This window comes from Pseudophryne corroboree, chromosome 2, assembly GCF_028390025.1.
Source record: "Pseudophryne corroboree isolate aPseCor3 chromosome 2, aPseCor3.hap2, whole genome shotgun sequence".
In the NCBI taxonomy this organism is placed as follows: Eukaryota; Metazoa; Chordata; class Amphibia; order Anura; family Myobatrachidae; genus Pseudophryne; species Pseudophryne corroboree.
Genome location: NC_086445.1, coordinates 531109641 through 531133760, shown reverse-complemented (window position 1 = coordinate 531133760; position 24120 = coordinate 531109641). Strand labels below are relative to the sequence as shown.

Below are 24120 nucleotides of genomic sequence, written 5' to 3'. Positions count from 1 at the left end.
TCTGTGTCCACTGCAGAGGGAAAATGGCGCTGGTGAGCTGCTGGATCTTCTCATAGTGAAGCCCCGCCCCGCCCCTTCAATGGTGCGCTGTCTTCTCGCTTTTTTTTATACTGGCTGAGGAATCTGGTGCTTAAAATGGAGAGAAACCGTTTTAAGGTTGTGTTGCCAGTCTGGGTACTGTGTACAGTGTACTGAGACGCAGTTGTGTACTGTGTCTGGAGACACATTCAGCCCTGTTTAGAAGCTGTCTCGGTACCCTCGTACCCACGTGCCGCTGGCTTCTAACAAAATTAACCCTAGTGTGAGTGTGTCCAAGTGTATACGTGGTTGGGAATATAGACTGTAAGCTCCACTGGCGCAGGGACTGATGTGAATAGCCAAATATTGTCTGTAAAGTACTGTGGAATATGGAAACAGGTTTGTGTTAGCCCCGTTTTCTGGGCGTGACAAAGTCAGTGTCTGTGTCCGTGGATGCCGCGTCACTGGCCTCGGCTGCATGATTTAACCAGACATCTTGAGTAACCTTGACAGTATAGCTGATGCTGCATACGGATGCAGAAGCTGGCAGTGGGCATCTTTTAACTCAACACCCCCTGTGGCTTTTGCACATATTAGCACTGCCGCTGCATACAAAGACGCAGTGTTGCTGATAACTGCATCCATCTCTGAATTAGGCCTTTTCTCAGTAAAACTAAGCTGTGACTTTTAGATGAAAAGGGACACATTTCTGTTATGTTTGTGGCTTTCCAGAAAGTGACGTAATCTACAAGCATCTATGAAACTCTTGCAAAACAGAGCGCTGGAGGGGCCACATTTGGCCTGAGATTCATCAGCGCGATAGTCTTGACTTATAGGACACATTTGTCCATTTCTTGTAATACAAGCAGGACAGTAGAGCAGAAGGGAGAATTGCCCATGAGTATAGAACAGCAGCATATTGCAGCAATATGAGGAATATTCTGGTCCAGACTATAGATGATGTTTTGAATTCTTATTTCTTATCTACAGCTGAAGGTTGAGATTGTTATTGAAAACAGGAAAAAATTCAGAATTACAAGTCCTTGTACTGCATACCAAGTACTTCAGGGTCATCTAAACCTCTAGTCATTATTATGACAATAACAGACTCTTCAACATGACTCCTTTCTTGTACCAAATGTTCTCTCCCAAACTATCCAATTAATCTACTAGTGCAGCTACCTTTGCTGAACTAATGAAAATTACTCTTCTCAGAAATTCATTAATTCATCACAGGTAACTGCAATAAGTGGAGAGTCAAGAAGCGGAGTACTAGACAGAAGAGGTCATATAATAACCCATTTTATACTGAAGTTTTGACCAGAGTTATTGCCGGGTTAATCCGGGTTGCGGCTTGGTGTAAAAGGGTTTACTCAGTGACCCAGGAATCTAACCCGGTTAGCTTGAAGGGTTAGTCCCGGGAAGGACCCAATATAAACAGGTAAGCCGGGTCGTTGCGACACGGTACCCGTTCACTGCATAGAAAGAGGCGGCGCTTGGAGCTCATCTGATCTCCAAACGCCGCCTGCACACGTGTCGGTGGTCACGTCACCAACCTGGCATATTGCCAAGTCGGGGCGCCTGTCTGAATGGGGTCTCGCCGAGTCGCGCCCGGGAAGAGGCTTTCATTTAATAGCTTAGCAGTTCCAAACTTCCAAAAGACAAAATAATATAGTGACATGTATTTGATTATAAGATAATTGGTGATGTTACTATTTTAGCACGCTTTACTAATATGATCCCTTCAATATACAGTAAGGACACTTGTTCATTATATATATAGGACTCCAATCAAGGGTGTAGCTACCATAGGTGCAGACAGTGCAGCTGCTATAGGGCCCAGGGTTGAGAGGGGCCCATTTTATCTGTCAAAGTTACATATGTTATATACATATTTCATCATTCAGTGGTACATAGGGGCGCTTTCAAAAATATTTGCCTCGGAGCCTGCAATCTTTCTAGTTACGCAACTTGACCTGTTCATTGTAATGTGGTATAAAAGTAGCTGGAGGGGAATTATAATGTTGAAAAATATGAACTGGGGCCCTGAAATGTGGCACAATATGAAGTGAAGACACTGTATTGTGGCATAATATGAGCTGGGGACACTGTATGTCATAATGTGAATTGATACTGTGTGGCATAATGTGTACTGGCAGCCATATAATGTGAATTAGAGTGCTACTATGGTTCAGAAAATGAATAAAATCACTGCTATGGAGCATAATATAAACCAAGGCACTGCTATGGTCCAGAAAATGAACTAGGGCATAAAATTAGCAACTGCTGTGGAGAGGTGTCTCTCTAGAAGCATTTGGGTAGGGGCCCCTTCAGAATGTTGCTATGGGACCTGCAGAGTTCTGGCTATGCCCCTGACTCCAATAAATCAGGAAAAACAATGCCTGTTTTTGCATTATGCCAAATGTTTTTTTTTTTTCAGTGAGAAAATACTGTACTTCTGCTTTTCACACTTGTTTATCAACAGAACACACTTGTATAGAGCTCATTATTTGCAGTCAAGAGCATCTTGTAGCACAGTTAACAAATTACAATTACAAGTCATTGTCTCAAAGTGAAACAAAATCACACCTATGCCCTTATTTATCAATGAGTGATAAATTACACTGTGAGTGATAAATTGCACCAACCAATCCACTCCTGTCATTTTTCAAACCCAGCCTGTGACATGGAAGTTAGGAGCTGATTGGCTGGTGCAATTTATCACTCACAGTGATATTTATCACTTGTTGATAAATAAGGGCACTAGTATCAAAATAGCCTCACACGATATACTGTATGCAGGTTGGAGATTTTCCTGACCAGCTGGGCTTACCATTATGGGGGTCATGCCGAGTTGATCGCTAGCAGAAAATGTTTGCTGCGCAGCGATGAAGCTAAAAAACTGCACCTCTGCGGATGTGTATGCGGCGCAATGCGCACGCGCGACGTACTTTTGCAATGGCCGATGTAGTTTTGCACAGGGTCTAGCGATGCATTTCAGTCGCACTGCTGACCGCAGAGTGATTGACATGAAGAGGGCGTTTCTGGGTGTCAACTGACCGTTTTCAGGGAGTGTTTGAAAAAACGCAGGCGTGCCAGGATAAACGCAGGAGTGGCTGGGTGAATGCAAGGCGTGTTTGTGACGTCAAATCCGGAACTGAATGGTCTGAAGTGATCGCAAGCTAGGAGTAGGTCTGGAGCTACTCTGAAACTGCACAATTTTTTTTTTGTAGCCGCTCTGCGATCCTTTCGTTCTCACTTCTGCTAAGCTAAAATACACTCCCAGAGGGCTGCGGCTTAGCGTTTGCACGACTGCTAAAAACTGCTAGCGAGCGATCAACTCGAAATGACCACCTATATGCATTAGGATAAGGTGCACTTGACAGTAAAAGGTGCTGGAAGCCCCATGACAGGCTGACACTAACAATGGCTGAAATAATAAACATATACATAAACATATAAGGTTTAATTGACAAGAAAAGGGGCAATAACCCCTACCTGCTGTTGTGTTTCTTATGTCTAGCTTATTTGCAGACTTCCATTAGTGTTCCAGGTGTTGGCCAGAGACACAGCATTAGTCATATTCTGTGCTAGCCTCATGCAGGACGGAATGAATGAGGTAGAACACTGGGCTACACCTGCACTGCAGTCTTCTCTTCCCCTGTACTCCCTGTGGTGGAGGCTCAGGCTACTCCACAAGTGACAGCAGTGCCGTTGTAAGTAACCCCGCTGTAGCTATTACATATAGTGGGCGACATAGTGTAATAGCTTATTATGTAAATATACAGTCAGCAATTACATGCGAGAATGACAATCTCTCTATTAACTGCTAACAATAGACGATGCAGGTAAGCCACTGAAAGGATGGCAATAATACAAAGTAAAGAGAAAAGCACTTCTTACCCAGTGGTCAGAGCCGGATAAAGCACCCCCGGAGTCTATGCAGCGATCCTGCAGCGTCTGTAGCTGTGCACTTGCTGGGAGCTGAGACACTCCTTATGTACAGCGCTGTGAGGCGGCAGCGCTCGGGAGGCAACTCCCACTGTCCTGTCCGGACTCCTGCATAGGAGTCGTGACCACCTCACACTGACTCATCATCGCTCTGCCGGCTGCGGCTTCCTCCCGGTATACAGCACTTTTATATCAGTTGGATATTTTAAGTTATTTATTATATTTGGTCCAATAATGACACATTCAACATGCGGTCGTTTGGAGCTGATTTCCACCATCAGACATGACTGAAGTTTATATATATACATACAGTGTATATATATATATATATATATATATATATATATATATATATGTATGTATGTATGTATGTATGTATGTATATATATATATATATATATATATATATATATATATTATAGTTTCCGCGATGAGCTGTTTGAGGCGAAGTATTGTCCTTGTCAGTCAGGTTGCGCTGTTTCTGTTATCTGGGACGGTTATTTCTACAAAAGCAGAATTGTGCATTTCTTTTCATGGCGACCACAGCTTATGTTTAAGTGTTTGTACAATATGTGAATATGTATGTCTCCCCAGCTCCATTTAATCAAGAAAAAAGACTGCTGGTGCATAATATAGAAATCATTTCAATATAGGATGATGCAATACAATGATAATTTATTAACTGATTAGAAAAATATGTATTTTATTAATATATACACAACTATATATAATTACTTGTATTGGGAATGGTCCGATTAAAAAATGTGATATTAAGACCGGTGTGCTCTCCTATATATATATATATATATATATATATATATATATATATATTTACACTAGCTGTTTTTCCCATTCTTCGCACAGGAGTTTCTGATTTTCACAGGTTGGTAAATCTGTAGAGCTGTAAATTTGAGACGTCTTAATGTAAGCAAATATTAATCCATGGTTCTTGGCGTTACCCAAGGAATACCCATAGCAGATATGGTAAAAAGTGACAGGACCACTTTTGCAGTTTATTAAATTCTACACACTGGAGGTGCAATCCAAAATTTGATCCGATCTTGTCCGTTTGGCCGTTATCGTTCACGCAACCCAAGCAACGCATCAGTACTATTTCCCACCTGTAGAATACCTATGTTACATCTCAGCTTCCCAACATATCGGGAAGTAAGAGAATTAGTGCTGAGTCAGTGAGTGAGTGAGGGCTTTCGCATATATATAAATATATATATTTCTCTTAACGTCCTAGTGGATGCTGGGGACTCCGTAAGGACCATGGGGAATAGACGGGCTCCGCAGGAGACTGGGCACTCTAAGAAAGATTTAGTACTACTGGTGTGCACTGGCTCCTCTCTCTATGCCCCTCCTCCAGACCTCTGTTAGAATCTGTGCCCGGACAGAGCTGGGTGCATTTTAGTGAGCTCTCCTGAGCTTGCTAATAAGAAAGTATTTTAGTTAGGTTTTTTATTTTCAGAGAGCTTCTGCTGGCAACAGACTCTCTGCTACGTGGGACTGAGGGGAGAGAAGCAAACCTACTAACTGCGGCTAGGTTGCGCTTCTTAGGCTACTGGACACCATTAGCTCCAGAGGGATCGAACACAGGACCTGACCTTGTCGTCCGTTCCCGGAGCCGCGCCGCCGTCCCCCTCGCAGAGCCAGAAGTCAGAAGCTGGCGGGTTGAAGAAAGAAGACGTCAAAATCGGCGGCAGAAGACTCTTGTCTTCATATGAGGTAGCACACAGCACTGCAGCTGTGCGCCATTGCGCCCACACTAACCCACACACTCCGGTCACTGTAGGGTGCAGGGCGCAGGGGGGGGCGCCCTGGGCAGCAATTAGGTACCTCCTGGCAAAAGCAGCATATATACAGTTGGACACTGTTATATGCATGAGCCCCCGCCATTAATTTTACACAAAATCGTGGGACAGAAGCCCGCTGCTGAGGGGGCGGGGCCTTCTTCCTCAGCACTCACCAGCGCCATTTTCTCTCCACAGCTCCGCTGAGAGGAAGCTCCCCAGGCTCTCCCCTGCAGACGCACGGTAGAAAGGGTAAAAAGAGAGGGGGGGCACATAAATTTAGCGCATTAAACATATATACAGCAGCTGCTGGGTAAACACCAAGTTACTGTGTGATTCCTGGGTCATATAGCGCTGGGGTGTGTGCTGGCATACTCTCTCTCTGTCTCTCCAAAAGGCCTTGTGGGGATCCTGTCCTCATATAGAGCATCCCCTGTGTGTGTGGTGTGTCGGTACGCGTGTGTCGACATGTTTGACGAAGAGGGCTATGTGGAGGCAGAGCAAGTGCAGATGAATGACGTGTCTCCGCCGACGGTGCCGACACCTGATTGGATGGATATGTGGAAGGTATTAAATGATAATGTAAACTCCTTACATAAAAGGTTGGATAAAGCTGATGCCTTGGGACAGTCGGGGTCTCAGCCCATGCCTGATCCTACAGTGCAGAGGCCGTCAGGGTCTCAGAAGCGCCCACTATCCAAAATGGTTGACACAGATATCGACACGGATTCTGACTCCAGTGTCGATGACGATGATGCAAAATTGCAGCCTAAAATGGCTAAAGCCATCCGCTACATGATTATAGCAATGAAGGATGTTTTGCACATATCAGAGGTAAACCCTGTCCCTGACAAAAGGGTGTATATGTATGGGGAGAAAAAGCAAGAGGTGACTTTTCCCCCTTCACATGAGTTAAATGAATTATGTGAAAAAGTGTGGGATTCCCCCGATAAGAAAGTGCTGATTTCCAAAAGGTTACTTATGGCGTACCCTTTCCCGCCAACGGACAGGATGCGCTGGGAATCCTCCCCTAGGGTAGATAAAGCTCTGACACGCTTATCTAAAAAGGTGGCCCTGCCGTCACAGGATACGGCCGCCCTAAAGGATCCTGCAGATAGGAAGCAGGAAAGTATCCTGAAGTCTGTTTATACACATTCAGGTACTCTACTGAGGCCGGCAATTGCGTCGGCCTGGATGTGTAGTGCTGTAGCAGCATGGACAGATAATCTGTCTGAGGAAATGGATACCTTAGACAAGGATACCATTTTACTGACCCTGGGGCATATAAAAGACGTTGTCCTATATATGAGGGATGCCCAGAGGGACATTTGCCTACTGGGCTCTAGAATAAATGCAATGTCAATTTCTGCCAGAAGGGTCCTGTGGACTCGGCAATGGACAGGTGATGCCGACTCCAAAAAGCACATGGAGGTGTTACTTTACAAGGGTGAGGAATTGTTTGGGGACGGTCTCTCGGACCTAGTTTCCACAGCTACGGCTGGGAAGTCAAACTTTTTGCCATATATTCCCTCACAGCCTAAGAAAGCACCGTATTACCAAATGCAGTCCTTTCGATCACAGAGAAGCAAGAAGGTCAGAGGTGCGTCCTTTCTTGCCAGAGGCAGGGGTAGAGGAAAGAAGCTGCACCATACAGCTAGTTCCCAGGAACAGAAGTCCTCCCCGGCTTCCACTAAATCCACCGCATGATGCTGGGGCTCCACAGGAGCCAGGAGCGGTGGGGGCGCGTCTCCGAAATTTCAGCCACCAGTGGGTTCGCTCACAGGTGGATCCCTGGGCTATACAGATTGTGTCTCAGGGATACAAGCTGGAATTCGAAGTGATGCCCCCTCACCGTTACCTCAAATCGGCCCTGCCAGCTTCCCACATGGAACGGGAAGTAGTGTTAGCGGCAATTCACAAGTTATATCTCCAGCAGGTGGTAGTAAAGGTTCCCCTCCTTCAACAAGGAAGAGGATACTATTCCACAATGTTTGTGGTACCGAAACCGGACGGTTCGGTCAGACCCATATTGAATTTAAAATCCCTGAACATTTATCTGAAAAGATTCAAGTTCAAAATGGAATCGCTCAGAGCGGTCATTGCAAGCCTGGAAGAGGGGGATTTTATGGTGTCTCTGGACATCAAGGATGCTTACTTGCATGTCCCCATTTATCCACCTCATCAGGAGTACCTCAGATTTGTTGTACAGGACTGTCATTACCAATTCCAGACGTTGCCGTTTGGGCTCTCCACGGCACCGAGAATATTTACCAAGGTAATGGCAGAAATGATGGTGCTCCTTCGAAAGCAAGGAGTCACAATTATCCCATACTTGGACGATCTCCTCATAAAGGCGAGGTCCAGAGAGCAGTTGCTAATCAGCGTAGCACACTCTCAGGAAGTGTTGCAACAGCACGGCTGGATTCTGAATATCCCAAAGTCGCAGCTGGTTCCTACAACGCGTCTGCCTTTTCTGGGCATGATTCTGGACACAGACCAGAAGAAGGTGTTTCTCCCGGCGGAGAAGGCTCAAGAGCTCGTGACTCTAGTCAGTCCTCTTAAGACCGAAACAGGTGTCGGTGCATCGCTGCACGCGAGTCCTGGGAAAGATGGTGGCATCGTACGAAGCCATTCCCTTCGGCAAGTTCCATGCGAGGATCTTTCAATGGGATCTGTTGGACAAGTGGTCCGGATCGCATCTTCAGATGCATCGGCTGATCACCCTGTCCCCCAGGGCCAGGGTGTCTCTTCTGTGGTGGCTGCAGAGTGCTCACCTTCTCGAGGGCCGCAGGTTCGGCATACAGGACTGGGGCCTGGTGACCACGGATGCGAGCCTCCGAGGGTGGGGAGCAGTCACTCAGGGAAGAAACTTCCAAGGGTTGTGGTCAAGTCAGGAGGCTTGTCTGCACATAAATATCTTGGAACTAAGGGCCATATACAACGCCCTGAGTCAAGCGGTGCCTCTGCTTCTCAACCAACCGGTGCTGATTCAGTCAGACAACATCACCGCAGTGGCTCATGTAAACCGCCAGGGCGGCACAAGAAGCAGAGTGGCGATGGCGGAAGCCACCAGGATTCTTCGTTGGGCGGAGAATCACGTGCAAGCACTGTCAGCAGTGTTCATTCCGGGAGTGGACAACTGGGAAGCAGACTTCCTCAGCAGGCACGACCTCCACCCGGGAGAGTGGGGACTTCATCACGAAGTCTTCACTCAGATTACAAATCGATGGGAACTGCCACAGGTAGACATGATGGCGTCCCGTCTCAACAAAAAGCTACAAAGGTATTGCGCCAGGTCAAGAGACCCTCAGGCGATAGCTGTGGACGCACTGGTAACACCGTGGGTGTTCCAGTCGGTCTATGTGTTTCCTCCTCTTCCTCTCATACCCAAGGTGCTGAGAATCGTAAGAAAAAGAGGAGTGAGAACAATACTCATTGTTCCGGATTGGCCAAGAAGGACTTGGTACCCGGAACTGCAAGAAATGCTCACAGAGGACCCGTGGCCTCTGCCTCTCAGACAGGACCTGTTGCAACAGGGGCCCTGTCTGTTCCAAGACTTACCGCGGCTGCGTTTGACGGCATGGCGGTTGAACGCGGGATCCTAGCGGAAAAAGGCATTCCGGAGGAAGTTATTCCTACGCTGATAAAGGCTAGGAAGGACGTGACAGCAAGACACTATCACCGTATATGGCGAAAATATGTTGCCTGGTGTGAGGCCAGGAAGGCCCCTACAGAGGAATTCCAGCTGGATCGGTTCCTGCACTTCCTACAGTCTGGAGTGACTATGGGCCTGAAGTTGGGGTCCATAAAGGTCCAGATTTCGGCCCTATCCATTTTCTTTCAAAAGGAACTGGCTTCTCTTCCTGAAGTTCAGACGTTTGTTAAGGGAGTGCTGCATATTCAGCCCCCTTTTGTGCCACCAGTGGCACCTTGGGATCTCAACGTGGTGTTGGGTTTCCTGAAATCCCACTGGTTTGAGCCACTTAAGACCGTGGAGCTAAAGTATCTCACGTGGAAGGTGGTCATGCTATTGGTTTTAGCTTCGGCTAGGCGTGTGTCAGAATTGGTGGCTTTGTCATGTAAAAGCCCCTATCTGGTTTTCCATATGGACAGGGCAGAATTACGGACTCGTCCGCAATTTCTGCCGAAGGTGGTGTCATCTTTTCATTTGAACCAACCTATTGTGGTGCCTGCGGCTACTCGTGACTTGGAGGATTCCAAGTTGCTTGATGTAGTCAGGGCTTTGAAGATCTATGTAGCCAGGACGGCTGGAGTCAGGAAGACTGACTCGCTGTTTATCCTGTATGCATCCAACAAGCTGGGTGCTCCTGCTTCAAAGCAAACCATTGCTCGCTGGATCTGTAGCACGATTCAGCAGGCTCATTCTGCGTCTGGTTTGCCGCATCCAAAATCAGTGAAAGCCCATTCCACTAGGAAGGTGGGCTCTTCTTGAGCGGCTGCCCGAGGGGTCTCGGCATTACAGCTTTGCCGAGCAGCTACTTGGTCGGGTACCAACACATTTGCTAAGTTCTACAAGTTTGATACCCTGGCTGAGGAGGACCTTGTGTTTGCCCATTCGGTGCTGCAGAGTCATCCGCACTCTCCCGCCCGTTTGGGAGCTTTGGTATAATCCCCATGGTCCTTACGGAGTCCCCAGCATCCACTAGGACGTTAGAGAAAATAAGATTTTACTCACCGGTAAATCTATTTCTCGTAGTCCGTAGTGAATGCTGGGCGCCCGTCCCAAGTGCGGATTTTCTGCAATACGTGTACATAGTTATTGCTTCATAAAGGGTTATGTTATGTGGGCATCCCTTGTTGATGCTCTGTTGTTGTTCATACTGTTGACTGGGTAAGTTTATCACAAGTTATACGGTGTGATTGGTGTGGCTGGTATGAGTCTTACCCTGGATTCCAAAATCCTTTCCTTATAATGTCAGCTCTTCCGGGCACAGTTTCCTTAACTGAGGTCTGGAGGAGGGGCATAGAGGGAGGAGCCAGTGCACACCAGTAGTACTAAATCTTTCTTAGAGTGCCCAGTCTCCTGCGGAGCCCGTCTATTCCCCATGGTCCTTACGGAGTCCCCAGCATCCACTACGGACTACGAGAAATAGATTTACCGGTGAGTAAAATCTTATTATATATATATATATATATATATATATATATATATATCTCGCCCGTGTGGAAACCTTAACACAATAAGACTATTTTCATTGCGCCCATCTGCAAGTTTAAATTCACTTCCTAACCCCTACATAGCCTATATGTTAACGGACAGTCTAAGGAACATATCACTTTTCAAAATGCGATCAGCTTAGCAACCCCGAAAACTATGGATTTGACACTAATGTTGGACATTTTGGACATTTTATTTTTCACCCGTTCCCACTCCCCATGCTGTTGGGGGCTGAACTTGGACTTAAACGGCATCGGGAGTGTCACTATTCATCTCAGCGACCCCAATAACTATGTATTCTTACATGTCACCCCTTCTCACCCCCACCACTAGTTGTGCGAGGGGTGCCTTCCCCCCACAGTATTTTTTTCCCCAGATTCTAAGTTATACAGTATGTGTACCAAGTTTGGTGTAAATTGCTCCAAGCATTCCGGAGTTATGCTGAAACATACATACACACATGCATCCATTTTTATATATATATATATATATATATAAAATCAGGGATGTGCGGTGAGCTAAATGGCTCAGAAGGCATTAGCTAGCACTAGAGCCAGATTTACACGCAATATATGAGCCAAAGGGTACATCTGGGCATTACGTATATACAGGTGCAGCAGTATAAACTCCTGGAAATTTGGTGAATTTTGATCTGAGATGTGCAGAAAAAATAGGCACTGCCCCACCTGCCAGAGACTTTTAACTCCAGAGTTTTGGCTATAAAAATGATTAGAATAATATAAAGAAGATATTTCAAACATATTCTTTGTATTTTTTTTTTTTTTTAATAAACTTTTTATTAGAGAGACCACAATGCGATACAAAAAGACGTATAGAACACTAATATACATTTGCATAATTAAAAGAGTATTCAATAAAACTAAGTCATAACAATCAACTGAGTGATCCAATTTTGTTTATGGAGAGTATCCTCACTAAGGACGGTAAGTCAAACCGTAAGAGAACAAAGTATGAAAAGTAGATAGAAAAAGAGTAAGAAGGAGAAGAAGCGGAAAAAGAAGAGTAGAGTAATACCACTGCGGGGTGGGGGTGGCCCCGAGAGGAAGATCACGATCAACAGGGGAAAAAAAAAAAATATATATATATATATATATATATTTTAAAAAAAAAACATTGAAAAAAATTGATATATAATGTCTATCCCGTGGGAGATATTAGCCGAAGAATGGAGTAGAGGCATGTTGAGATGTCAGCCAAGGGCTCCAAATCTTATCAAAGGATTTGGCAGAGTGTTTGATTATGCTCGTCATATATTCCATCTTGTAGTTAAACCAAATACGAGAGATAATAGAGTTTAAAGAGGGAGGAGAGGGCTTTTTCCAATCAGTTGCTATTTGACATGTTGTGGCATTTATAATATGTCGCGCCAGTATATTTTGATGTCTAGTTAAATCCGTAAACCCCAGTGGGAGAAGGAAATATTTAGGGTCATAGGGGACGGGAACCTCAAGAACACTGGAAATAAGGAATATAATCTCTTTCCAGAGTGTAGTGATCTTAGGGCATTGCCACCAAATATGCATAAAGGTACCTTCTTCAGAACATCCCCTCCAGCATCTATCGGAAGTATCGGGAAACATAGCCCGCAGTTTGGAGGGTACATAATACCACTTGTAGATCAATTTGTATACGTTTTCTTTAATTTTGACGCATATTGAACTAGAGGCAGCATTGTCCCATATCTCCGACCAATTTTCAGAGGTCAGATCAGAACCTAAGTCCCTCCCCCACGCAATCTTGTGAGAGTCTCCTGTAGCAGATACCTCCCCGACCAGTAGTGCGGAAAAATTGGAAATAAAACCTTTAGTTGAGGAGCGTATCCAACAAAGTGTCTCAAAGCCCGAGAGTGGCCTGTGACTAAGGAGATTTCCCTTTTTAGAGTGAAAATGTCTGATCTGTAGGTATTGATAAAAGTCAGCAGAGGGGGACCCAATCCGTTCCTGAATCTGGGAAAATTGGGGGAAGCTAACATCCATAGTAATATCATTGAGATATAGAATATTACCCCTCTTCCACCTAGGGAAAGCCGACCTACGCAAACCCGGAGGGAAATCAGGATTATGGAATAGAGGGATTAAAGGTGATGGTCTGGGAGCTAATTTACATTTCCTATTGACATAGTCCCAAATGGATAAGGTGCGCAAAACTATCGGGTGAGAGAGGACCGATTTGGGACGATGTGTTTTAGGGAGCAATAGTAGCGAAGAGGGCGAGGAGAGGCCCAGATCATCCGCCTCAATATCCACCCAGACCTTTCTCGCCTCAGGATTGCACCATTGCACACAGTGAGCAAGTTGAGCTGGCAAGTAATATTTTTTGAAGTCGGGGATACCTAAGCCTCCACCACGGGAAGGGCGTGGCAATATACTCAGTTTTACCCTAGGATGTTTACCGGCCCATACAAAGTGAGACGTATGAAATTGCAAGGATTTAAATACATAGGGAGGAATATATATATAGGAAGGGTTTGAAAAAGGTATAGAAGCCGAGGGAGTACGTTCATTTTCACTGAGTTCACGCGGCCAATCCATGAGATAAATTGATTGGACCAAGAGTGGAGATCTAACTTGATTTGGTCCAATAAACGAGGAAAATTAGCCTGAAAAAGCTGATGGTGGTTGCGGGATAGGAAAACTCCTAAATACTTAATTTTTTGTTTATGGCATGCGAACGGGAATGAGGCTTCTAAAGTATGCTTAATAGTAGCAGGGACATAAAAATCAAGTACCTCCGTTTTACTATTATTAATTTTATAACCAGAGTGTGTAGAGTAGGCGTTAATTTCAGAGAAAAGTGGTGCCATAAAATGAGCAGGGTCAGAAAGAGAGATTAGGACATCGTCCGCGTATAGTGCTATTTTATGTACTTTGAGACTCGTCGTAACCCCCGTGAACGCTGCATTACAGCGGATCCTCGCAGCTAGAGGTTCCATTATTAAAGCAAATATTGGGGTGAAAGCGGGCAACCCTGTCTGGTACCGTTAGCAATCCCGAAGGTAGAAGAGGAGGATTGGTTGACAGAGACCCTAGCTGAAGGGGAGCGATACAATGCTGAGATCCCCTCATAGATTCTTCCAGAGAAGCCAAATTTTTGTAGAACTTCAAAGGCAAAAGACCACGAGATTCGGTCAAACGCCAGTATAACTGCAGGCAATTTTTGTTTATTGATAGAGTGAATTAAATCAATTGTTCTTGTGTTGTCAGGCGCTTGGTGCCCTGGTATGAAACCCACTTGATCTGGATGAATCAGGTGTGGAAGAAGAGGAGCCAATCGAGACGCCAAAACCTTGGCGTATATCTTTAAATCGACATTTAGTAAGGAAATAGGCCTGTAGTTTTGACATAGTGTAGAGTCTCTGTCAGGTTTCGGGATTACCACGATATCAGCCTGGGTTGTAGCCGGAGCAAATTATGTCCCTTCTAGAACATTATTAAAAAGGGAAGTAAGATGTGCGGCTAGGTCTGCGGCAAATAGTTTGTAATATTGGGCTGTGAACCAGTCAGGGCCCGGTGCTGACGAGGACCTCATGGACTTAATAGCTGCAATAGTTTCATCCACCGAAACAGCTTTGTTAAGAGCTGGTCATCTGTAATACAGGGTAGAGGAACCGTCGAGAGGTATGAACGCACACCCTCAGACCCAGTGGGGGAGGAAGAGGCAGGCCCCGAAAGGTTGTAAAGTGATTCATAATAGTCTTTAAATTCGTCCACCATTACTTTAGGATCATAAGTAAGCGATCCTAATTTGGTAGAGTATAATTTATCAATTGAACCTAATGCTTGTTTACGTCTCAGTTCATTCGCCAGAACAGCATCAATCTTGTCAGCTTTGTCATAAAAACGCTGGTGTAATTTTTGTAAAATAATTGCTGCGCGGTGGGAAAGGAGAGCATTTAATTGACCCTTAAGGTTAACTATGCGTTGGAGCAAAGCGGTACATGGGGATTGTTTATGCTGGGAAGTCAAAGTGGCAATTTGAGATTCAAGCAACGTTATTTCCTGCGCAGTTTTTCTCCTAATAGCAGAGGACTTGGCCATCAATTGGCCCCTAAGTGTGGCCTTATGCGCCTCCCAGACGATTCCAGGAGAGATGTCGTGAGAGGTGTTGTCTACAAAGTAGTGCTGAATGGCTACCCTTATTTCTGCCTGGGTGGATGGGTCCTGTAGCATAGAATCGTTCAGGCGCCATTTACGATCCCCCCTGGTGGCATCATAAATGTCTATTAAAATATATGTTCCAGAGTGATCGGTCCACGTGAATGGGACAATCCCGGCATCTGCAATCAGGGACGTTAAAGATTGGGATATGTGTATCATATTGATACGGGAGTAAAGCTGGTGTGGAGCGGAGAAATTAGTGTAGTCTTTAGCTAAAGCATGTTTTAGGCGCCAGGAGTCACAAAAATTATATTGTTGGAGGGAGGAGAGAAGGGTTTGCGAGACCTTAAATAAGGGAGCGGCTGTCTTACGGGGAGCGGGAGTAGATCTATAAACCAGAGGGTCAAGTATGGCATTAAAGTCTCCCCCTAAAATTATATGTCCTTGAGCGATCCTACCAACATGTCAAATTATGATTGAAAGAACTGGGATTGTTCTTGGCTAGGGGCATAAACTGAAATTAAGGTCAGGGTTTCGGAGTGCAGAGTGCCAGCAACCATTATGTAGCGCCCTTTGGGGTCAGCCGCTGTTTTAATGTGCACAAAAGGAATTTTACGATGTATTAGAACAGCGACACCCCGTTTTTTACAGTTAGCGGATGCAAAAAAGGATTGAGTGAATTGTTTACCCTGAAGCTTCGAGTGGATACCTGTAAAGTGAGTCTCTTGAAGAAACACAATATCGGCCCCCTCCCTTCTGCAAGCGCTCAGCAAAATGGTGTGTTTTTTGGGTGAATTGAGTCCGTTTACATTGACAGATAACAACTTAAGGGCCATGGGACTATATTAATCGGGTCGCTATGCAGGAATCACAATAAAAAAAAACCCTGGATGAAAACATGACCTCTCTGGGACCACCCCACAGGAGCAGGTGGAAAGAAGAGAAAAGAGGAGAAGAGTAACAAAGAAAAGAAACATGCGAAAGACTAAAGAGGCAAAGGTGCCAACAAAGGCAAAAACCCTGTAAAGAAAGGTCCTTTTGTAGGACCGTAACTAAAATTTGAGTATGAATAACAAGAAACATCAAAAGAGGGTGCATGGGGGTAGTGGGAGAAATATGTAACATGGCATTGTAAACCTGATCCTTAACAATCTGACAAGTGTCGGAACATCAAAACTAAGCCCCGTAATGGGGCCTTGCACCTGTAACAATCCGGTGGCTGGGGGGAGGAAAAGGAGAGGGAACGAGGGAAGGTATAGGGAGTAAGGGAGGGGAGGGGAAGGGGAGACAGAGATAGCAGTAGCAACATGTCCCAGCCGTAACACTTTTCCGGGGACACAAATTATAAAGTTGAGAACATATTATCATATAACGCCCAACATTAACACTGAAAAAGGATATTACGAGTTGGCTCCGAATGAAGGTGGGGACAAGCCTGTCCACTGTAAAAAGAAGTCATCGGGTGTACAAAGTAACCTTATATGAAGAGGGATAAAGATCAGAGGGTAACCCCAGGTTTCAAGTAGGAGCACAGTCTGAGTTCTGGGTACGAGTCACTCTCGACCATTCAGGGAGTGGTGGTCTGGAACGCTGAGGTTTCGGAGAAACAGCGGAAGAGGAGGGAACGGCGGTCGCTTCAGGGAGGATATCCAGTTTAGATAGCAGTTCCTGTCCTTGCGATAAAGTTTTAACAGCATGAACAGAGTTCTTGGCAAAGACTTGCAACATAAAAGGGAATCCCCAACGGTATCTAATTTGGTGTTGACGGAGGAGTTTTGTGACCGGTTGAAGATCCCAGCGTTTCTGGATTGTCAACGGGGCTAGATCTTGAAAGATTTGTAGTTGCATCTCCCGGAAAGATTTGTCCTGGACGTCCCGAGTTGCAGATAGGATTCTTTCTTTCGATCTATAGTAATGAAGGCAGACTATTATGTCTCAAGGCGGTTGAGAAGCAGATGGCTTAGAGCGCAGGGCTCTGTGTGCCCTATCGCAGAGACAGTCCTCGTCTAAGATCCGGCACTAAAAATTTAAAAAGGTCTTGTAAAAAGGCTGGCAATGCGGAGCTCTGAATCGTCTCCATCATGTTGCGTATTCTGAGATTATTACGGCGAGAACGATTTTCTTGGTCCTTTTGCTGTTCCTTCAGCAGTTCAACTTCCTCATGGAGCCTTGTGAGTTCCGTGTCAAAACGCTGTTGCGACCGGCATAGGTCATCAGTCTTTGTTTCCAAAGAGTCCATCCTGTCGCCAAGAGAGTTAATTTCCGATCTGAATTCTGAGATTTCCTTAGAGAGTTCTTGTTTAAAGGCTGTTTGTACGCCTTCAAGGAGCCCCGTCATAACTGTTTGAATCTGTGGGTCGATATCTGTGCCCGAAGACAGAGGGGAGGAAGGAGATGCAGGGGACGACATTTGGTTCTGGACGCCTTTAGATTTATTCCCGAAAATGTTTGCTGAAGCTTGTTGAGATTTCTTATTTTTCTGGGCCATAATGCCAGTGAAGAGAAGAGCGAGACCAATGGAAGACAGGCGGGTTGCAGGGATAAGGGAGGGAGATGGGTGTCCCAGCAGGTGCCACAGAGCGTAGTATCAGTAGGACAGGTCAGCCATGTAAAGAATTTAAAATATGCCTCATAGCCTCTTCAGTGCAGCGGCTGAACAATAAACAGCGCAGTTGTAGTCCCGTAGGGGGTAAGTAGACAGATGGGGGGGCACCGATCACAGTCCAGCCAGTGACCGGGCACCCCTTCCTGGGAGGGCAGCGGTAGTTTCTGGCGCTGATAGGCAGGGTGGTTTTGTATTCTTCTTTATATATTTATTTATTTTTTATTATTCTTATTATGTATGTATTTATTTGTTAATTATGGTGCTGGTCACAGAGTGCTGCCAGAGTACAGCGTGCAGAGGCAGTATGGCTTGTTGCACTACTGCCAGTTAGGGATGCTGTAATAGCTGCAGGTGATAGGGGAATCCTTGAGACAGCAAGCACAATGACTACAGCACCGCCAGCACTCCCACCCAGCAGCTGCTCCAGGGCTGAGAGAGAGCGGCAGGGCTGGAGGAGATCGTCAGTGGTGGCAGCGGGTCAACTTCCTCCTCGTGACCGTCAGCGGGGCCAGAGAGCTGTGGCCGCCCGCCCGACACAGGAGACAGAGAGATCCGGCGGCTGGGGGATCTGCTAGCAGCAGGCGGCTCCGGAGCGCCGAGGCTCCGATCGTGTGAGCGTCCCTAACAGCCCGCCTTCTCAAGGTATGGTGCGGGAGGGAGGGAGTCAGGCGGCAGGACATGGCACCACTCCGGGGTGCCGTGCAGTCCCACAGGCGGCACCGTGGGAACTATTGCAGGGGAGGGCGCCTTTACCTAAGGCCGCGGGTTTTCCAAGATGCAGGCCCCAGTCCAAATACACAGCGCTGATGAGCAGGAAAGGTCACTTGTTCCCAATGGTGCGATGGGTATGTAGCAGGGGGAAACGGTCCCCAATAGAGCTAATCAAGGCTGAGGATGCCCTCTAAAAAGGGGGTTATACAGGAGCTCCTTTGCTAGACGTCCGCTCTGGCAGCCAGCTAAGCCACGTCCCATTCTTTGTATTTTTCATATACTTTATAGTACAGTCAAAACTCTGACACAAACGTTAGGATGACAGTAAAGGCTCTGCCTCACCCCACCGCATGTCACTGATTATATTATTTATATATATATATAAATAATATAAAGACTGGTCCGGTACTCAGGATACCTCCTTCCGCATGATGCAGCTACTTACTGTAGCAGACCTATATACCAGGACAGCAGCAATGTGGATGGGACAATAAAGCTCACAAAGGCATCTCACAGTATGTCAACGTTTCAGCGCTTTAATGCACTTTTGTCAAGATCAATATGAATTGCTGAAAGTATTATGGCACTACCTACGCAAATGTTAATGAATAAATAAATGTGTTTCAATAAAAAATAGAAAGTCCTAAAAAATTCCTAATCTAATGTCTAGAGAAAAACTTCCCTAACAGAACAGTGGGTGGTAGCTTGCCTTTAAAAAAAAAATCGATATTTAGATATTTGGTGATTCTATGGGGGGAATTAAATTAGGAGTTCAAGCCCCCTATATGTAGAATGTATGGATAATGAAGCAAATAAATCCGCCTCATAGTGTAATATATGTTTAGTAAATACATTAATTAGAGTGACAGACTGCAGCGGCTCCAGCATTATTATTATTATCCTTTATTTATATGGTGCCACAAGGTATCCACAGCACCCGTTACAGAGTACTTACAGTAAACAAAGGAGAAAAACAGCACTTACAGTTCAAGACAATATGGGACAAGTACAGAAAACCAGAGGTTAGGTGCCATCAAAGGAGTATGGAGTATAAGATAGTGTAAGTAAGAGAAGGAAAAGCACATGAGGAGAGAAGGGCCTGCTCTTGCGACCTTACAGTCTAAAAGGTGAAGGGCTAACAAACCAGGATGACACAGAATGGGTAGGCAGTGAGCTTAGGGTTAGGAAAAGAGTTGGCTGGATTTGGTGAAGAAGTGGGTCTTGAGACCCCGTTTGAAGTTTTGTAGAGAGGTGGAAAGTTGGATGAGGAGAGGTAGAGAATTCCAGAGATAAGGAACAGTGCATTCAAAATTTTGTAGGTGACAGTGAAAGGAGGTAATCAGTTGGCAGGAGAGGCGGTGTGCATTAGAAGAACAAAAGGGATGGGTGGGAGTATAAAGATAGAGGTCAGAGATGTAAGGGATAGAAGAGTGGGTGAGAGCTTTGTAGGTGAGTGTGGGAAGCTTGAATTGGATTCTGAATTTGAAGGGTAGCCAGTGAAGGTCCTGCAAGAGAGGGGAGATGGATGTAGTATGTTTGGTGAGGAAGATGAGATGAACAGCAGCATTGAGGATAGATTGGAGTGGAGAGAGGCGTTTGTCAGGGAGGCCAGATAGGAGATTACAGCAGTTCAATCTGGAGATGACCAGTGAGTGGATGAGTGTCTTAGTAGCATTCTGGGTGAGAAAGGGTTTGAGCCTGTAGATGTTTGTGAGATGGAAACGGCATGGCTTCCGGGTCCCGGTGGTCATGTGACCATCACTTGCAGCATAAACCTCTGAAACTTTAGTGTTCTGGTATATATTGTTCTCCTATTCCTGACCCTAATACCTACCCCAAACCCTCCCTCTAGCGACTAAGCCTCCGCCCACAGCCTATCACTAACCTTCCCCTAGTGCCTAATACTAACCTCACCTCCCGTAGCCTAACTCTAACTCCCCCAGTGCCTAACCTTCTCAACCTGTAGCCTAATCCTAATGTCAACATTCTGACAATGTAGACATTTCATATGTCAACATTGTCAGAATGTCGACATGTTGCTTGTCAACATTTCAACAATGTCGACATCATAACTGACGATATTGTTGTGTTGACATTATAAATGTCTGCTTATCTGTTTATCTGCCTGGATGATACAAAGTTACAAATTGATCTCTATTTGGTGGACAAAATTTCTTTTTGTGCAAATACGAAAAAATCAATACATCCACATAGTGCAATTTTTTATGATAGAAACATACATTTATTACACATACAAATAATGCTAAAAGCGTAAAAAAAAGAAAAGAAAGTTCTGGGCTTATCTATATGGTGATAAAGTACACGCCTGAACTGTAATACCCTCCATATGTATCAGTCTAATTGCTGTTCGTCCAGTTGTAGCTCCTGGTATATTCAAAAGATGGATATATTGGTGGTGTACACCAACTAAGAGGTACCATCTAAGTGGTTAAATGCTCTGTGCTTGCACGTTTCTTCCTTCCTCTAGGACTTCATTCGGCATCTCTAGCCTCATGCCATCCCTATGTTTCTCCAGCCTAATTCCCCCTGTGTCTGTCCAGCCATATGCCACCACCTGTGCCTTTAAAGCCTCATGTCACTGCCTCTGTCTCTCCAGCCTCATATTTAACTGTTTCTCTACAGCCTCATACCCCCTATGTCTTTCCAGCCTCATGGCGCATGCCACCCTGTGTCTCTCCAGCTTCATTACCCTGTCTATCCAGCCTAATGCCACACCCTTTGTCTCTTCAGCCTCATGCCCGCCTGTGCCTTTTTAGCCTCATGCTTTCCTGTATCTCTCCAGCTTCATGCCTCTAATATGCAAGAGATGGCATTAGACCAGTTAAATGAAGATATATTTTCTTATATATCTCCCACTTTAAATGGTAAATTTTGAATAATAACTCAATATTACTATTGTCATCTATTTCTAAAGCACCAATCTATTACATAGCATTGATCAATCTGCTGATGGTGATACAAATGAATAACATACTGTACGAGCATATGAAATAAAAGGTAACTATAGCCCTGTCCAAATATGTTTGCAATCTAACGGCGTTGTTTAAATAGCAAAATTGAGTAGGATTGATGTCAACTGTGCATATCACCGCTAATTATGGCAGCCCAACATTGCAGATTTTCCTGCACACATCTATGGGGGAGAACTCTACAATTAGGTGCTGACAAGGTGCTTAGAATGCCGGTACCTCACGGTCATGTCGAACAATTGAATTGCCCTCTTAGAATGTGGGAAAAATTGATAAGGTAGTGGATTAAAAATAATAGCTGATGTTAGAGAATGTGTGTGTGACTACTATAAGGCTGACGAGTTATCAGTCATCAATAATATAGCTGCCAATTGTATGCAGCTTCTGATGGTATGGGTGAAATGAGGAGATACAGTAGAAGGTGTTAACACGAAAGGTGAGCCTGTAAATTGTGCATTGCCATTGCAAACATTCAAAAACATATATTTTATATTTATTTTTTTAAATAAGTTTATTATGAAACATCTTGTAGATGACATACAGTATGTCACCAAACTTTTAAACAACCATGAAAAAGATGTGCAATTCCCCCATATCAGCTGTTTTTGGCAGTGAGGGCAAGTAGTAAAAGATGTTTCTTTTGGTGTCTCTGGATATAGCACCTGTGACAATGATGTGTTATTATTTGGCATTACTGGTCCATATCTACTGTCGCTCTGAGGTTTGCGGGAGTACATTAATGTTCTGCAGGAACAGGATATAAATGCTAGACAAAGACTGAGAAATATGCGTTCTAGAGTCTTCTATCTAATCTCCTGTGCCAGGGCCATCTTTCTGAAGACAGCGCTGATGGTGCCACATGCAGTAAAGGAGCAGGATCACCACACCGGCACAGTAGAGAATCTGTCCCGATGGCAGGATGTGTGGTGCTGAGCCCCTCTGAACCTATTCACAAATCCTTACTGTACTCATCAAATGCTGACCCCATTCCTGCACAAATCCTTATTGTACTCATGAAATGCCGACCCCATCCCACCTTTCCAGGTGTAAGTGCAGCGTCGGACTGGGGTATGAAGGACCCACCAGGGGAATGCAGTGATAGGGGCCCATGCTAGAGGCTTGGATAACCATTAGCGAGTGCCTGGTCTGGGCCCCTTGCCGGGATTTCACCTATACCCTTGTGGGCCAGTCCAACCCTGTTTAATGGGCAAAATAAAAAGAACAAAAATAATCTTTCAATTATTATTTTCCTGCAATTAGAACAACCAATGACTTTACCCCAAATGTAATAATGTTTATTTGAATTTAGGGATTTCTAATATGAATCTTTCTGCTTTACCACCACAAATTCATGATTGCTGGAAATAAAAGATTAGCTTTTTGCCCCCCCCCCCCACACACACACACACTTTTATCTTTACCAAAGGAAGCCTTTACGGTTATATAAGACTTTTATCTATCTCCATTATTCATAATTTTATTAGGAATATATGAGGCAGTTATTATGTTGGCTTGTCCTCTAATAGGAAAATACTTAGAGACAGCACATGGTGGTATCAGAGGATTTCTTTATTAAATGAGGAAGCACATTGTGCCCAAGCTTTAGCTATACACTGCAATCAATAAGTGCTGTATACACCAGTTCATGTTACTAGGAACCAAATATAGCACCACTTCCAGGCTCGTACTGTCATCTGCGGTCCATGGACTGTGGTGCCATTTCTATGCATTTCTAGTTATATAGGTCTTCTTATGTCTTATTAAATCATACCCCATAGTTTATAACCAGGTTATTGATAAATATTTGACTGTTACATTATGGCCGAAGCACAATGTTTAAAGTTATCAACCTCTGCAGCACTTGTATGGCACATCTCTTAAGCAGCTAGTTAAGAATCCAGCTCACAAGTAATGTGTGTACCCACCTTAACACCTAGTAACCATGCACTAACACACCTGCTTAGCACACTTTGTTACCAAGTTATTCTGCTGCACTATTACACTAATAGGCCATACACACTGGCCGATAATCCTCAAAGATATGAACGATCTCGTTCATAAATGAACGAGATACCGTTCATATCTGTGAGTGTAGAGGCTCCAACGATGAACGATGCGCGGCCCCGCGCTCGTTCATCGCTGGTGTCCCGTCGGCTATGCATGCAGGCCAATATGGACGATTTCGTCCATATTTGCCTGCACTTCAATGGAGCCGGGTGATGGGGGAGTGAAGAAACTTCACTCCCCCCGTCACTGCCCCCCCGCCGTCGGGTCGCCCGTCGGCCGTATCTGCCGTCGGGCAGCTCGGCAGCGGATCTTTATATGTGTAGGGCTTTTAATACGTATAAATATATTAGTCCAAGCGTAAACAGCGCCAGACCATCCAGATGGATGTTGTTCATTAGGTCGACATGAGTTAGGCCGACATACATTGGGTCGACCACGTTTGGTCAACATGCTTTAGGTCAACATGATCACTAGGTCGACATGGAAAAAGGTTGACATGAGTTTTTCAACTTTTTTTGGTGTCGTTTTCTTTGAAAAGTGACGGGGGACCCCAATTAGTGCACCATGTCCACTTGCTTCGGGCAAGGTGCCTCACTCTGCTACCGCTGCGCTCGGCACAGGTTACCGTTCCCAGTTGTAGTCCACGTGGATCGTTAAGTATGGAAAAGGTAAAAAAATTTTTTTTTAAATAATGTCGACCTAGTACATGTCGACCTAATGACGATGTTGACCTAATGCATGTTGA

The 24120-nt window shown here is 45.0% G+C and overlaps 1 protein-coding gene across 4 annotated transcripts in view; it reads right to left on the bottom strand.

Annotated features, from left to right (window-relative positions):
- Window positions 1–24120, bottom strand: part of KCNQ4 (potassium voltage-gated channel subfamily Q member 4) — a 752031-nt gene that overhangs the window by 119503 nt on the left and 608408 nt on the right. Inside the window, exon 1 of one of the 4 annotated variants that reach the window (XM_063954219.1) lies at window positions 3922–4093. The exons of the other annotated variants lie outside the window; for them this stretch is intronic. The gene's annotated coding sequence lies outside the window, so the exon portion shown is untranslated. Of the gene's footprint in view, window positions 1–3921; window positions 4094–24120 lie in introns of those variants that run through there. 4 annotated transcript variants of the gene reach the window in all.